Below are 16134 nucleotides of genomic sequence, written 5' to 3' on the forward strand. Positions count from 1 at the left end.
ACATGCACAAACACAGACATACACACACACATGCACAAACACAGACACATACACACACTAATCCACAGACTTCCGCAACTACAAGGCCCAACCAAACCGCACCAGATGGTATTGAGATTTCACACACACACACACATGCACACACACACACACACACACACACACAGGAAGTTTCTATTTTAATAAAGCTGCCTTTAGGAGTGTAACCATAATAGTGTGTGTGTGTGTGTGGCACGGAGGGAGTTTTTAATAAAAGATTCTGACAAAGTTACTCTCCACAGGACAGAGGGACAGACACAGGGGAAGCTAACATGCCTGTCCCAGTCTGGAATGTGTGTGTGTGTGTGTGTGTGGTGTTTTGTTTCTGTATTTGTGGGTGGCCATGTTTTAATTTATACAGGCATGTGTGTAAGTATATATGGGTAAGTAGGTATATGTTATAATGTTCTGAGTGTGTGTGTGTGCATGTGTCGTTATTACCAACTCTACCAGCACGACAAAACCAAAAAAGGAATGAATGATGAAAACGAGACCCCATCATCTGACAATAGAAATTAAGAGAAACCTTAAGTTGAATCACATTGTAGCGAAGGGAGAGAGTAGTGACCCCACCCGGTCTTGAACCCAGGTGTCCGGGGCACTAAACCTGCAGCTTGACCGCAATGACAAAGAGCCAGGCCCATTGGTATGGCAGTCAGAGCGCATACTCAACTGTAGTGATGGCACTCCGTCACACACATACTAACATCAACACATAATCATATGTGTTCTCAACCCTGTCAAAGTGTATTAGATAGATAATACACCCCTAGTCTGCTGCTGTTCTGCTGATGTTGGACTCTTCAAAAGGTCCTCTCAGTCTTCTGAGAGGGTGGGAAGCAGTTTGATAAAGAACCATTCAGAGGCTTATTGTCAGTTGTCTTTCAGGGCTGTGCATCTGCTATGACGGTTGGTCTTCTGTGAAGTAAATGTTTTAGTTTTTGATGTTTTGAAAGCCCACTTTAGACCTTGAAGTCTGGAATCCCCAACTATCAGCCAAAGATATTACAATATAAAACAAGACCTTGACAGATTAAGAGTGTGTCCTTCAAACTGAGGGTAATTCAATGTCATGCTCCTTATAGAGTGACCGTGCAGTTCTTGTTACTTAAAATAGAAAAGTTCCATTGTGAGGGAAATTTTTATATCCTCATGCTTGAAACTATTTCAATCTGATACATTTCGTTTGCTTCCACTCCAGCGGCCGGATTGTCCGCCTGGCCTTACGTACGTATTACTGTCTGTCCTGATGTCGTGCACGCAATATCTCAAGAACTTCTTGAGGCACAGGCTTCAAACATGGTATGCGTAGTGAATTGGACTCAAAGATGAAATAATCATAATTTTGGAGGTCAAAGGTCAAATGTTGAACTTCAAGGTCACCGTGACCACATGTATGTCTCCTTCTTGTGAACGTAATATTTCTCAAGAATAACTTGAGGCTCCCTTCTTCTAATTCAGTATGAAAGTTCACTTGGACTAATAGATCAACTGGTTCAATTCTCTATGTACTACATGCCTCACCACACAAATTTATGTCAACCAGAAATTCACGGCAGTACAGAGACATACCACTACATGGTAATTCTAGTTTTATTTTGTAGCGCCAACCATCCAAGGAGGTTATTGTCACATCATCAACCTCTTCTCAAATGCACACACACACACACACACACACACACACTTAGAGAGAGAGAGAGTTTGGATTCCTCCTCCATGTTTTGACTACAGGTGAAGGCCATCAGTGGCTGGAAGCTGGCCCTTATGCTTGGCAGATGTGGATCTTTTCCTTTCTCTCGTAGAATCATCAATCTCTGGAACATTCTTTATTCTTCAGCTGAAGATAGCAGAATGATCAAACACCCACTTTCAACATACAACACTACGACTACTAGATGCAATCTGCTGTAAGGTAGTACAACGTCGTATAAACATAGTGACCCAACAGCACCTCATCATGCATTAATATATTCAAATAATGTTATGTTTACTTAACAATGACAATGGGCTTAAAAACTTAAACTTAAAAAAACTAACTTAAAACTTAAAGAAAGGCTTACGAAATAACATCGTTACATTTTATGAATGCAATCATGGCTATGTACAGGTATACACATTTTATGAAAACTTATGTCAATCATTATGAGGCTTTATTAATGCTTTCTAATTCTATATGGATGTGTTTATAATGTGTATGGATGGATACTAGATACCAAACTATTGTTATGCATGGTAATTCGATCAGAGAAGTGAGAAAAGTGGTAGAGTTCTTAAATGGTGGTAGGCACCCATGAAACACACACACATCAGGACATGTCCTCATTCACCCCTATTCCATGTTGATAATATCCAGCCTCACCAACAGCAACACACAGAGACAGAAGGTGGTAGGTTTTTGTACGTGTATGGTGGTGGGGGCAAACTACAACAGGGGGCTATTTTTTAGTGGAAGGGGTTTGCTATAAGGAAGAGAGGGGGATCGGACAGGGGTTTTAGGTAAATATTTGGCTACGCCGCGTCACTGTTTGGGTTTCGGCATTCAGTCCAGAGTCCAGGAGGCAGAAGAGAGACTAAAAAGCATTCCAGTGCCAACCCAATTTTACTTCACCTTCATTCCATCCTTCAAATTCATTCAGTTGTTTTAAAAACTATTTTGAGAAATTCAGGTTTTGTTTTTCATGTGCACAGAAGTGTTCTCTCCAAGTCATAGCTCTTCTCTTAAACTCCTGTATGTCAATAGTGCTAATCCATACTTAAACTTTAATTAATTATAATGTCAACACACAAATGGTGAGCAAATATAGCTAACCCTGTAATTAACTCTAGATGCATGGTAGATTAGAAATTAGATGCGACTTCACTCAGGTTGTTGAATCAAAGAGGCTGAAGTCAAATCCTTAACTACATCAAATCAGAAAAAGTTGGGACGCTGTGTAAAATGTGAATAAAAACAGAATGTAATAATCTGCAAATCTCTTAAACTCATATTTAGTTGCAAAAAGGACACAGACAACATATCAAATGTTGAAAATGACAAATTTCAAAATGTCATGGAAAATATATGTTCATTTTGAATTTGATAACAGCTACACGTTTCAAAAAAATTTGGGACGGGGTAACAAAATGCTGGAAAAGTTGTGTAATGATAAAGAAAACAAAAGGAGGAATGTTTCACAACAAATTAGGGTAACTGGCAACATGATTGGGTATATAAAAAAAGAGCATCTGAGAGGCAGAGTCTCTTAGAAGTAAAGATGTAGGGGTATTCTGTGTAAACCTGTGTGCACAAATGACTGTTAAAAAATGTAATTTTAATGTTTCTTAACATGAAATTGTGAAGTATTTGGGGACAGGGCCGTGCAGACTTTTTGAGGGGCAGGGGCTCAAAAAATGGCACATGGAACAAGATTTGTTAACAATATTTTAAATACTGAATTACCCTTGTTCAATTCAACCTATCCAACTTGTTTTAGTGCTCAGTTCAAAAACCCAACATCTACAACGTTGTGGAGGAGCATTAGTGCCTACAGCATGGGCATCTTGCACATTTGGCAAGGGCAGTAATGAGTAATTTCATTCTCAAAACTCTAGCATCTGGTCTCCTCAGTTCCTAAACATTTACAGAATTTTGCTAAATGAATGAGTGAAGCAGCACAGTGGTAAACATTCCCTGTCCCAACTTTTTTTGAAACATATTGCTGGCATCAAATTCAAAATGAACATATATTTTCCATGAAATAGTCCAAATTTTAATTTTCATGTTGTCTATGTCCTTTTTACTGCTAAATATGGGTTTACATTCTGTTTTTATTTGCATTTTGCACAACGTCCCAACTTTTTCTGATTTGGGGTTGTAGGAGTCACACAAAGCATTCAGAAATGTTACTGGATTCCTTTAGGAGTGTGTCATTTCTAACAAGAATACATACTCACATACAGAGTCACAACATCCTTGAATAGACACACACACACACACACACACACACACACACACAGAGAGAGAGAGAGAGAGAGAGTCATAAGCACACACAATATAATTTGGTGGTATGTCTGCAGACTGACAGTGTGGGTGAGTTACAGCCAGGGGCGTCACTAGACCTTATTCACTGGGGCACGTGCCTTAGTAAAAGTCTCCAGTGCCCTAGTAAAATTCTAACGCTGCTCTCTCTGGAAACGACATTCATGAGTGAGCGCATCTCCGTGCCTGCTTTAGTCATGACTCGAGCCTGTCACTTACCAGCCAATAAAAAAAAACAAGGACATAGAAAGGGGCCATAATAGCCAATCAGGAAATAGCACCTCTGTAGCTGGATAAGATTGAACGCAACAACCAATGAAAATCGTTCACAAGATTCTTCCGAGTATTTCGTCCGCTGGAACTCGTCATATCACTTTGAGCACAGAGTAAGTCGTCCCCTGTTTTAATGTTTCAACAAATTCACAACTTGTTTGACAGAAAAAATGAGAAGTTGATCGCTGTTAGAGAATGTTGCCCACATAATTAGCATCTGTTTTTCAATGCTTATCGTCGTAGCCTAAATTTAGCAACAGTTTACCAGCTTGTGCTCTCTCCCTCACACACACACTCACACCATGTGTAGGCTGCATGCACACATGCGGACAATTAATAATGATTTATACATATACTGGAGAGAGAGTTCTGTAAAAGTAGCCTATACTGTTTGTGAAGCTGTCCTACTGTAAAACTAAACATAGCCTTCTGATAAACTATTCAGAGATGGACATCAGACAATTCTTCCTGAACAGAGGCAGAGGGAAAGGAACAGTGAGGAGAGATGAGGAGGACGAGGGAGGTATGATAATTTCCCACATTAAAGGTGCCATGTGTAAGAATTGAGGTAAAAATATCCAAAAAATTAGCTACACGCATCAAAAGAATGAGAAGAAATAAGGTTGATGATATATAGTGCTGCAGAGATATCAACCTGAATTAGCATGCTAAATTACTAGCCACAGCCTGACAGGTGTCATAATACCAGTTTCGGCCATGAGATGCGGTATGCGGGCAACATAACCGCCAGCCAAACTGCAATACACGTTTCTCGGTTGTTACTCTAGGGTAGACCAACTCATTTTCTGGAGGTATACTGCCCCCGTCTTTTATGGAATGGGGAGTATGAATTGATTTTTTGGCGGACATTACACATGGCACCTTTAAAGGTAACATTTATGCTGGTAATAGCCAGTTCTGTGATTTGATCAATGGTTTAATGGCAAACTTAAATAAGTTTGCTGCATTTGTAAATGTAGCCTATAATAATCTACACAGAATCAGACTCAGACAATCAATAATCAGATTAGGCTACATTTGCAAATTATCACCAAAAGTCAGTATGAAGGCTTTAGTAGGCTATTTAAACTACAAAGAACTGCAGTATTGCCAGGATGACTACAGGACCCTTGCCTGGGAGGGAAGTATATCTCAATTTTGACTAAAAATAAGCTTCCCTTGTGTAGGAAAGCCTATTCAATTCATGCAGTGAGTATACAGTAGGCCTACTTATGCCTATGTGTTTGGATGTTGCTGCAGTGGCTGCTACAACAATTGAGGGAGAGAGTGCTGGAGGAGGAGAAGGAGGAGGAGAAGAAGGTCGAAAAGAAGGAGAAGAGAGGGGAGAAAGAGCACAGGCTGGGCAGTCCAGTACCAGGCAGGAGGAGGAGAAAGACAGGCAAGAAATGGATGAGGACATGATGGGGGCTAGACGTAAAAGCCATTTATTTCATATTGCGCGCACATTTAAATGTTTTTTTTTTTATGTATTGGGAGTTGGGGGCCTGTGCCCCAGCAAAGCTCTAGGTCTAGAATCGCCCCTGGTTACAGCAGACACCATTCTGCTCACTTCAGTCAGGTATTAGCACGTGTATTTGCATTTACACATGTAGTGTATGTATGTGCATCCTATGCGGCTGTGTGACTGTGCGCTTGATGAACATGATGGAATACCATACATGTGTGACCGTGTATGCAAATATTATACATGTGTGACCGTGTATGCAAATATTATACATGTGTGACCGTGTATGCAAATATCATGTGTGACCGTGTGGCTAATTTGTTACCTTTTTTGTGCAGATGTACGTATGCGCGTGCGTGCGTGTGTGTGAGTGTGTGTGTATGTTTGCTGCTCTGTGCTCTAAGTGCTTTCCCAGGAGTCAGTCAGTCCCGCTGTCTATTATGTCTAGGTAGACTGATATGAGAGAGAGAGGGAGAGAGAGAGAGACACATGCACACACAAACACACACAAGCATACTCTGACACCGTGATATGTTTTTAAGTACCAATATGGGTTGCATTATTTAATCTGAACAAGATTTTAAAATATAAAAATTATGAAATGCAATGTCTGCTGAAATGTTTGTGACATGTTATTTTCGAACATGCATATGCATATCAGGCAAACAAATGAAGCCACATTGATTCCTGCATTCTTTAAAGCAAACACACACACACACACACACACACACACACACACACACATAAATGCTGAAAGAACCAAAAATGGATTCCATAAAAGTAAGACCCTCTTAGAGTCAGATAACAGATAAGATAATATGCCGCTACACTGTGTGAGTGTGTGTGTGTGTGTGTGTGTGTTTCATGCTGAGTGGCATGCATATAAAGACAGACAAAACAGCCAGCTATTCATGCACCCACCCCCCACACACACACACACAACACACAGTAGTTGGCCATCTCTGTGGCGGGCACAAAGTCACGTTGTGTGACCAGACACTCGTAGACGCAGCCAAGCTGACATCATCAGAGCTATGTAAGCAGAATGCCAAGGAGACACAGCCATTACGTCAGCGTTCCATTATGTCAGCGCCATCGTGATCTCCCAGGGGGACGCCACCTGGAGAAGTGCTTTGGGGACGGCTTCAGCTGTCTGCAGCGCGTCCAGACACATTAGCACGTATTAGTATGAATACCACATACAATTACTGCCTGCGAGAATGACACTAGTGGAGACTGAGGTCGATTAAAATTCATGCTCTCCAAGGGGTAAAGTGGGGCAATTAGAGATATTTGCAAACATTATCTACCAACACAGCTAGCTAGTGTTGGAGAAGTACCTTAATTCAGTAGTGTATCAGTAGATGGTTGGGGTTGATTGAATGGGAAGAATTAATTGAAGAATGGATATATAACTCAATAGATTTTTGTGTTAATACTAGGGGTGGGCGATATATATCGTCTGCGATAATATCGTGATTGTTGTTTTAACGATGTGCAAATTTACATTATCGAGTATTTAAAATACTTATGGGGGAAAACACTCGAAATCATGCATTGAAACCCCATACATTCACTAAATCCAGGAGGTGTATGCAAGAGAAGCCCCGTTGCAGCAGACAGTGTCACGTGATCCATAGTGGGTCCACGTTGTCACATGCAGGTCTAATATTTATTTTGTGTAGCCAGATCAAGACGTAGCCTAGGCTACAAGGGATTTTGTGCAGCTACTTCTGTTCACGTAGCATTGATGAGACAGTCCTTTTTTCTTACATGGTATTATATGGAGAGAAAACATTTGCCTTTGAGTATTTTAGTAGTCAGTTGTAAACAAAGAACTCTACTCATGTAACCCTTTTGTAAATGGACTAAAGTTCGCTCTAAATATCTACGTGTATTGATTATGCTAACTGTTAGCATCTCTATGGGATTTCTCATATACATTAGCCATAAGCTAACGCATTAGTTTCTATTCTGTAACTTGGAATGCTAGCCTACATGATTTCTCTTAAACAAAACATCGAAGGGAATAACTGAGATGTACTCTGTTGGTCTGCTTAGTTTTACAGTGAATCCTAAGTAAAGGTTTTTGAAAGGAACTTCAGCTTCAGACTTTCTCTTGAGAAACTGTTAGGCCTAGTCATCTTCTCTAATGTAGCTGGCTAGACCATGTCATTGCCACACACACAATGGGGGCAAAATTGGAAATGTGTCATAGAGTGACAATGCATTGGTTGATTTGGTTAAAAAGTCACAGGTTAGGTTATTGGTTATTATTGAATTGATGCTATTCATAAATAATGAGCTGTAAAGTAACTCAGACTTTTACAAATTTTTTTTTAAAGGATATAATTAAATTAAAGGACTAATTATCGTTATCGTCAAAATCACAAAAAATATCGAGATATTATTTTTTGTCCGTATTGCCCACCCCTAGTTAATAATTTTTTTTATAGAGCTGCACAGTCACGCCCACAGCCAAAATGCGGTTAGGTGCCGGATGTAAGATTCCCATTCATTTGTCCCATTGACGTTTGGAAAAATCCGTATCTAAAGAGTTTTACAGCATGTCTTAGGCTAACCAGCTACGGCATAACTCATAAGCATACAACATATCATTTCGAGTGAAAAAACGAGGAGAAAATCCAAAAAAAGTCAAAGGTACAAGACTGTACATATTTTCATTTCCGAGCAAAGGAGCTACTCATCCCATAAACCACCGCGCCTCACTGAATAATATAGGCAAAATCGGCGCGATTTATTTTGCCATTTCCAATGACAGCACGCGAACCCTTTCCTCCAAACAGTGATTTTTATATAGTGAATGTGCAGTTAATAGCAGTTATTTCAAGAGTAATCGTGTAAATAATAGTCTTTTGATATTGAATTTTATATTTATCATCGTGTATTTTATATCGTGTGTGTGTGAACACGGTTAACGTTAACAGCAGTGCTTTGTAACGTTACCTGACTCATCCTATGCTGTCATCACTGCTCAGTCGGGCTGATGCATGGACTGGTGCATGGTCTGCTCTTGGACCACCATATTCAGTTTATTAATTTGCCGTGAATTATTACACAAAATGTTCATTAAATACACGAAGTATTCCTAGGTTAATGATTGATATGAATCATACAGTATGAAGGCTACAGTAGCCTAGCTAATGTTAACTAGCACTGCTAGCAGCATTAACGTTACCAACCTCCCTGCTTAACTCACCACAACTTTGTAGGTCTTGTCCCTCATGCTGGCCCTTACAAAACCCACAAACTGACTCTCGGACACACAACAGTCAATAATGTGACCCGATTTAAAGTGGCTTTCACCCCTTTGGACACTCACTAAAACATAATATATTTCATACCTGTGTTGCAGCATGTAGGCTAATGTTAGCTGCATTATGTAATGACATACAATGTCGGAAATGCTAAAGGTTAGCCTGTCGGCTACCTGGAAAGTTTGAGTGTTTAAACTAACATTTACAGTGGTCTATTTGATAGTGTATTGGCCCTGACTAAGTTTGTGTGATGTATAAACCCCAATCCTTGTTGATACAAGTACCAATATTCGTCAAGAAAGTTTTTAATCACATTAAGATTTTCGCCATCTTTGTCAATATTTTTCGCTGAGAAAGTTTCAAACTATGACCATAACGGCCTTTCCACCAATCAGAGGCATCACTGTGGGATTGTGGGTAATGAAGTACTTATCCAAGAGATCGTGAATAAAAAGCATTTATCTCAAAACAAGGTTAGTGCCCCATGAACTCTTGGTGTCTATAGGAGCATATACAATCGCTTAGTACAGCCGTAGCTGGTTTTAAGTCTACCACGTGCAGTTAAGTTTTTATGGCTTATACCACAATTGTCAATGGAGAAATTGCATTGAATTTTTACATCCGGCATCGGCTGTGGGCGGGACTGTGCAGCTCTATTAAGTGTCATATGAACATTGTGTAAACATGGCACTTTAGTGCATCATATTCTTTTTCTGAGGTTAACTACAGCTCCTTTTTCCTTCTATGTCAATGTATACATGCTGTATGGGCAGTAAAGGCAATCTTTGCTAACACTAGCAACATTCAGCAAAAGTCAACTCAGGTCATTCAGGTGTGCTTACGTTTCTGAGTCAGTGCTTAGTGCTCAATAAATTACTCTCTTTTCTCTCTCTCTCTCTCTCTCTCACACACACACACACACACACACACACACACACACACACACACAGGTTTCAGTCACACCCAGTGCACCTTATGATTGATCCCCATTCCTCAGTGCAGAAAGGGCCCAAGGCCAGCTGTGGATATTGATTAGAGGGAAGTTATTCAGCGATGGGATGAAATGGGAGGAAGTTAAAATAAGAGTGTACTGTATACATAGGCTGTATAACACTGTTCAATCTCATATCCGTGATATGACAACTATGTAAACTAACTAGAAATATAGGCCTATACTTTTGAGGCTGTTTTTCTATGGCATCCATAAAGAAAAATATATTTTGATGTTTTATTTATTGCTTCTAGTGACTTGCCAGAGGTGAGGAAGTGGGAAGAGGAGGAGGTCTATTCAAATCAATAGCATAATGGTTTGACTGAACTACTTCAAGCATTATACCGTTTGAAATATTTCATGTCAGCTCTACCCCATAGTTTTCAAAGAAGCTTAAGGAGACCCTGGCAAGGAGAGGCCGATAAACAGAGGAGTCAGGAGAATTTTCTCAAGATGTTTTGTATACAGATATTGAAGAGACCCCTGGCATGTAAATAAACAGGGATTTCAGTGCTTACTCAGAATCTAATCTCTGCACAGATTAAAAGGTTGTTCTGAATTCTGCCCACGCCAGGACAAGCACAAACACATGCGCACAATGCAGTTAAGTTGAAGGTGCTCTAAAGGATGTTGGGTAACGTCACTTCTGTTGACATTCAAACAAAACAGACAGCTAGCTCGCTATTCCCTCCTCCTCCCTCCCGTGCAATTGAAACTCTCCTAAACGTGCACCTCGTCAGTGATTGGCTGGAACAGTTTGTTATGTTTTTATGTTCCAGGCTGGACAAGGCTGTTTTTGTTGCCGTTTTTGGAGCCTGGGCTGTCCACAGAGACCACATTTTTTTACAGTGTATTCAGGGAACTGGCAGCTAGCGGATGGTAAGGTGATGTTTGCTGTATGTAACAAAAAAATGTTTAGCTTAGAAACCGAGTAACATTGCTTAAAGCACCTTTAATATATATGCTCATCATAGGCTACACACGCCAACTCTTCCCTGGAAAACAACTTTCCCCATTGGTGCAAACATTCTAAAGGATAGAGTTTCAGTGCATCTATTCACATCAGATAATTATCTTCCCTCCCTGTTTTTGGAACAACATTGTCATTTAGTCTGTCTATTGTGTTGAGCAATACATGCGTGTATGCAAGGACGCACACACACACACACACACACACACACACTCACTCACTCACTCACTCACACACACACACACACACACATACACACACACACACACACATACATCGCTGGGCTTAGTGAGCTGGCACTGTAATATTTCATTAGTGGCACAGCCATCATGGGGCCCGCTACAGCTACAGCTACAGACGAGCTGAGGCGAAAGGCTCACATTAAGGTTCCACTTGTGTAGCCTGGGGGGATAGACTGAAGCCATGCTGCTAGAGGAAAGTTGTCTACGGCACTTTTTACTCTCCTTTTATTTTCATCCCCTATACTGTACCACTTCTCTCTCTCTCTCTCTCTCACTCTCTCACTCACTCTCTCACTCCTTGCTTTTGTCTTCGTCTGAAACAGTGGCTGTATTTCATTCAGATTTTGCATATCACAATAACGACACCACTGGCATAAATAATGCAGAAGACAAAGAGTGACTGAAAGAGAGAGAGAGAGAGAGAGACTGAGAGAAAGGCAGAGGAAGAGAGATGTGGGAATAGGACCGGCTGATGTTGACTGGCACCCAGCATCACTGTGCTGCATAGCTTGTGGTTCTTTTTAAGCACAATGATTCTTTGTGGGTGGATGCCAGCACCAGAAGACAGACCTCAGCACAATGGAGGGAAAAATACAACATTGTCTTTCTCTCTTTCGCTCTCTCTGTCTCTTGCTCCCTCTTCCACTCTCTCTCTCTCTCTCTCTCTCTCTCCCCAATCCCTCTCCCCCCTCTCTTTCTCCAACTGTTGAGATGTGTGTTGTTCTGTGCTGACAGGGTAGAACTCGCCCCTGTTTTCAGTCACTGTTTGGACTGTTGCACAACCACTGCTAACCAGATATAATATCTCCTAACAAAGACAAGGCACAAATCACGGTTATTAGAATAAGTGGTCTTTGGAGGCATCTTTGAGCTTTATCAGTTGTATCAGTGAAGCAGACAAAATATGGCCAGGTATTGAATGTGTGCACAAATCCCACCAGAAAAACTTGGGGGCCGTTTATACGAGAACGATTGCGAAGGAAGACGACAAAATATTTTATCATAAGTGCCTTTCGTTTACACGGCGACCCCGCCATCGGGGCTTGAAGACACAAAAATCTGAAGACTCCTTCCAGAATGTAGAGTTTTGAAGACGACCCGGGTTGCGTCTCCGTCTAAACGGCTAAACCAAAGATCCTTGGTTACCTCTCTGGCTAAACTGTCAAATTAGAATGTCTGCGCGTGACGTACCGGGGTTCTATCACCCCACCACTCAGCGGTCTGGAATGCATATCCAATCGAATATCACATACTCGTATCACATGCGTCTTCATATAAACAAAGATTTCCCCCTGAGAATGCTCGTCTAAACGCGAAAAAAAAAATGAAGACGAGACGCCACTTCTGCATCTTCTCTTTTCATCGTCACTGTATAAACGTAGCTTTGAAGGTATCTACATAAGAGTGACTGTCATGAACGTGTCATAAACATTATAAACAAGTCATAAACGTTTATGACATAACGCTTCTGTCACTCGCTTCTGTCAAGTATCATTTGTTTTTTGTCATGACAAGCTAGGTTTAGGGTAAGGGTTAGGATTAGGGTTAGTGTTAGGGCTACGATAGTGTCATGTCACTCTTATGTAGAAACCTAAAGTAAAGTGTTACCCAAAACCTCTATCATTCTAAAGTGAATTATTGATGTGTAGACAAATGCTATTGCAAGGATTCTGGTATTTTTAGACATTTTTTCTGATGTGCTATGCAAGAGCAGGGTCTCTTGGTATGAAACTGAGTTCTTTCTGTGGCAATGTACATGCGCATGATTATAGCAATCTTAGCATATGCATAAGATGACGTGGCAACTGACAAAACTTAAGCTGACAGATGTTACATTAACAAACTAAGATGCATGATAGAATGTTTACCGCTGTCTTACATTGAGAGAGAGAGAGAGAGAGAGAGAGAGAGAGAGAGAGAGAGAGTGGTTTTAACAGAACTCATTCTGAACACAGTAATTTCTACAGTCAACTCAAGGAAGGGTTGAGTATTATTTTTCCTCTAGATTGCTTTCTGTTCGAGTGTGTGTGTGTGTGTGTGTGTGTGTGTATGTGCCCATGATTATGATGCAGTCTCTAGCAGGACACTACTGGAGCATGCATACATTTCTGTGGGGGTAACAATAGAACAGTTGTGTGAGTGAATTACCATAATGTCAACTCATATGAAACAAGGCCCAAGTCAGAGGACAGAACGTGGTCCCTGCACTCATCTGACTCACCAGATGTCAGTAGGTCTGTGTGTATGTGTATGTGTGTGTGTGTGAGGGGAGGGGGGTCTCTGTGGCTCTCTTTGACTGTGTCTGTATATCTTCTGTGTAGATCCTTTCTGCATGTACATCAGAGTGTGTGTGTGTGTGTTTGTGTGTGTGCGTGTGTGTGTGTGTGTGTTTCATGATTTAAGCCATGTCTACACAAAAACGGCATCGCGTGAGGACAATTCGGTTTTAAATTCAACTGTTAAACTAATAAAGTTCATTTTCACTGTTTTTGAAGAGTTCAGGCCAGTCCTTTATTTGGTGAACAGAGGTGCAAATCATCTCCTTTACTTTCTTTCGTTATAGTCACATTAGCTGTAGCCTACGCTATCACCACAAGTGCATACTGTCAAGACTACTAAATGTTATTCCCCAAGTTGTGTTCCATCACCACATTTGTAATATATTGCTATAATGCCATTTACCTTCGTTACCAACAATCAATACTTTTTGCCTGCATCAAATCACATTCGCATTGTGTGCACTGTGCGCATCGAATGTAACATGATTTCTAAGAGACCTACAAGACTTCTTCTGACTTCACTAGACTATGAATGCATTTATTTATGTTGTAAGACATTATGTTAATGACACCGGCACAAAATAATTTAAACTAAAATGGCACTGCCCTAATAACCACTGATGACTAGTTCTCTTGCGTCAGTCACTGACAGTAGAATGCATTGGGAAAACACACAGGGAAAACACTGTTCACCAAGTCATGATAAGCTATTGGCGCGGTGCAGCAGCAGTTTGTGATGTTTACTGAGAGTAATCCTAGGTAGGCTAATGTCATGTATGAAAACTAGTATTACCAGCAATACTATATGAGTTTCAGGTCGAGTGCAGTTGGATTTAAGGGTCAGAGGTAGCCTAACGGGTTGGGCTATGTCGTCATCGAAAATGCCGTTTTTGCTGTTCGCACGACAAGGGCAAAACAGGGTTTTCAAAAAAACAACCCTGGAACCCGTTTTCGAAAAATATAATTTTGATCACCTAAAATGCTCTGGTCGTGTTGAAGCAAGGCCAAAACGATAAAAAAAACTGTCTTTTTGTGAACATGGCCTTAGTTTGTATGAGGGTGAGGATGTTGTGTGTGTCTGTGTGTATTTATACAGTTAGAGTCTGAGGTGTGTGTGTATGTGTATTTCTTGATTGACTCTGGAATTCTACAGATATAAAAGTTAATGTCTGAATCTTATGATCCCACAGAGAGGCTGCAGCTGGAAGGACTTAACCTGTATCTGCAGGCTGACTCTTCACAAACACCCACATAACCCTCACCCACAGATTCATCCAACTACATCTCCTCACACTTTTATTACGCTGTTATTATGATTTGTAGCACAATTAAGTGCTATGATACATTGGTATTATTGACTATTATTGATTCAAAAACAGCAATTTCTCAAGCTAAAATGTCATTACTTGATACCTTATGATGATAAAGTATTGAGGTCAGAAATGTTTGGAATTTTTGCTATCTGCCTTGTATACTGTGCATGCAGAACTCTCTCAAGCAAACTTCCAGAATAGAGGAATAACAATTAAAGTGGCCTTGACTGATGTCTTTTTTGTATAGTCTCATTTTATGATTACATAGCAGTTAACTTCAAATGCATTTACTTCCTGACTCTAATGTGTTTCTGAACTATCATGTTTCTTCTAAACTTTGTGAAGAGGAAGCTGGATTTTTAGTTTAATGACTCCCAAGAGTGCAGTGTGTGTGTGTGTGTGTGTGTGTGTGTGTGTCTGTGTGTGTTGTGTGTGCACCAGCCACAGTGTGTGTGAATTATCCACTGTGGAGCTGTTGGAGCCTGCCCTCCTGGAGTGAGCTACGACTGCTGCTCTAATTGAAAAGTTGTAATTTAAACAAATGGCCTGTGTGGGTTTGTGTGTGTGTGTGTGTGTGTGTCTGTGTGTGTGTGTGTGTGTGTGTGTGTATGCATGTGGGTGTGTGTGTATGTGCCCAACCTGCTGAGGCAGAGCCTCTAGGAGGCTGTGCCATCACAGCTGCAGTGGTGACATCTGCTCTCACACACACACATATGCATACACACACTTCTCTCTCTCTCTCTCTTTCACTTTCTCAGTCACTCTCACTCTCTTTCTCTATAAATAGATAGCTTCTGTTTTTTCTTCTGTCTATCACACAACAGGCCACACACACCCTCACAAACATCAACAACATGTCCACTTCTCTCTCTCTCTCTCTGTCACAAACATGCTCACACACACACGCATGCACACACGTACGCACGTACACACACACACACACACACGCACACACACACTCACGAGACAGCAGTATGACTCAGTAGAGATCACAGTCCAGCTGGCCCAGGCCTCGGGTAGCTTTGCCAAGCTTTGTCTGTGTGCTGCCAGCAGGCTGCCTCCAGCTGTTCCAGGGTCAGGGGCTATCGTGCCCAGATCACAGGGCAAACACCAATCTCATGAGCATGTTATACTGTTCTCAGTTCAGATCACACTGTTATCAAGTCTTCCTAGCTGTGTATGCATATTTTGATTTCAGAAATGAATTAATCAGTCAATTAATCAATTAACCAATCACATGTTTTTGAAATGCCACGTTCCATGTGA

The 16134-nt window shown here is 40.9% G+C and overlaps 1 long non-coding RNA gene across 1 annotated transcript; it reads left to right on the forward strand.

The window, feature by feature from the left end:
- Positions 1-4813: 4813 nt before the first annotated feature.
- Positions 4814-15101, forward strand: LOC125284472. The gene is made up of 2 exons (XR_007191868.1): positions 4814-4853; positions 14746-15101. It is a non-coding gene; the product is annotated as an uncharacterized LOC125284472 (long non-coding RNA).
- The last annotated feature ends 1033 nt before the right edge of the window (positions 15102-16134 follow it).

Source organism: Alosa alosa, chromosome 19, assembly GCF_017589495.1.
Source record: "Alosa alosa isolate M-15738 ecotype Scorff River chromosome 19, AALO_Geno_1.1, whole genome shotgun sequence".
Taxonomy (NCBI): domain Eukaryota; kingdom Metazoa; phylum Chordata; class Actinopteri; order Clupeiformes; family Clupeidae; genus Alosa; species Alosa alosa.